Source organism: Arachis duranensis, chromosome 3 (assembly GCF_000817695.3).
Source record: "Arachis duranensis cultivar V14167 chromosome 3, aradu.V14167.gnm2.J7QH, whole genome shotgun sequence".
Taxonomy (NCBI): domain Eukaryota; kingdom Viridiplantae; phylum Streptophyta; class Magnoliopsida; order Fabales; family Fabaceae; genus Arachis; species Arachis duranensis.
In genome coordinates this window covers 61,233,567-61,234,698 of record NC_029774.3, presented here as the reverse complement: position 1 = coordinate 61,234,698, position 1,132 = coordinate 61,233,567, and positions in this window count along the sequence as shown.

Sequence of the window (1,132 nt, the reverse complement as noted above, 5' to 3'; positions counted from 1 at the left end):
TTGAAGGCAACGCCAGGCAGCCCTGGAGAAGCAAAAGTTGGCGTTGCCAACTTGGAGAATGGAGGGCGTTGTTGAAGGCAACGCAAGGCTAGAAGAGCTGAGCCAAGGAGAGCTCGAGGGCGTTGCCAACGTGGGAATGAAGAAGCGTTATTCAAGGCAACGCACACAAGCAAGGCTTGGCCCAGGAGGAGATTTAGCTGGCGTTGCCAACGCCAGGAACAAGGGAAGTGTTCCTTGACAACGCACACGAGCAAACTTGGCCCAAGAGGAGGAGAAGCTGGCGTTGCCAACGCCAGGAACCATAGGCCTTATTCAAGGCAACGCCAAGCAATCTTGGGGAGCTAGTTTTGAGCCTCGAGCACGTTGCTGGCCTAGAGATGAGGGCCGTGTTTGAGGACAACGCAGGCAAACAACGCTAAATGGAAAACTTAGCCCAGGAAAAGGGGATGCAAGTTGCCAACGCCAAGTTATGAAGGCGTGTTCCTTGGCAACGTAGCAAGCAACTTGGGCACCAAAGGGGAGCTCGAGCACGTTGTTGAGCTAGGAACCATGGGCGTGTTCTAAAGCAACGCCAAGAAGGCTGCCAACCACGTTGCCAACGCCAGGAAAGGCTGCCAACCACGTTGCCAACGCCAGGAAGGTTGCCAACCAAGTTGCCAACGCCAGGAAAGGCTGTCAACCAAGTTGCCAACGCCAGGAAAGGCTGCCAACCAAGTTGCCAACGCCAGGAAGGGTGCCAACCACGTTGCCAACGCCAGGAAGCATAGGCGTGTTCAAGGACAACGCCAAGCAACAAGCATAGAGCCTTGAGGAAGGCTCGAGCACGTTGCCAACACCAGCTTCCAAAGGCGTGTTTGAGAGCAACGCAGCAAGCAAAATGTGGCAAGGAAGCTCACTTGAAGAAGCACTCGAGCACGTTGCCAATGCCAGCTTCCAAAGGCGTGTTTGAGGGCAACGTGACAAGCAAAACTGAAGGCTAGAGATGAGCCCTGGAGAGGGGGCACGGGCACGTTGCCAACGTGCTAGAATGGGTGCGTTTTCAGCAACAATTTGGCAGCTTGACCTTACCTTCTTTGAGGAAGCATAACTTGAGCTAGGAAAGTCCAAATGAGGTGATTCCAGTGGCATTGGA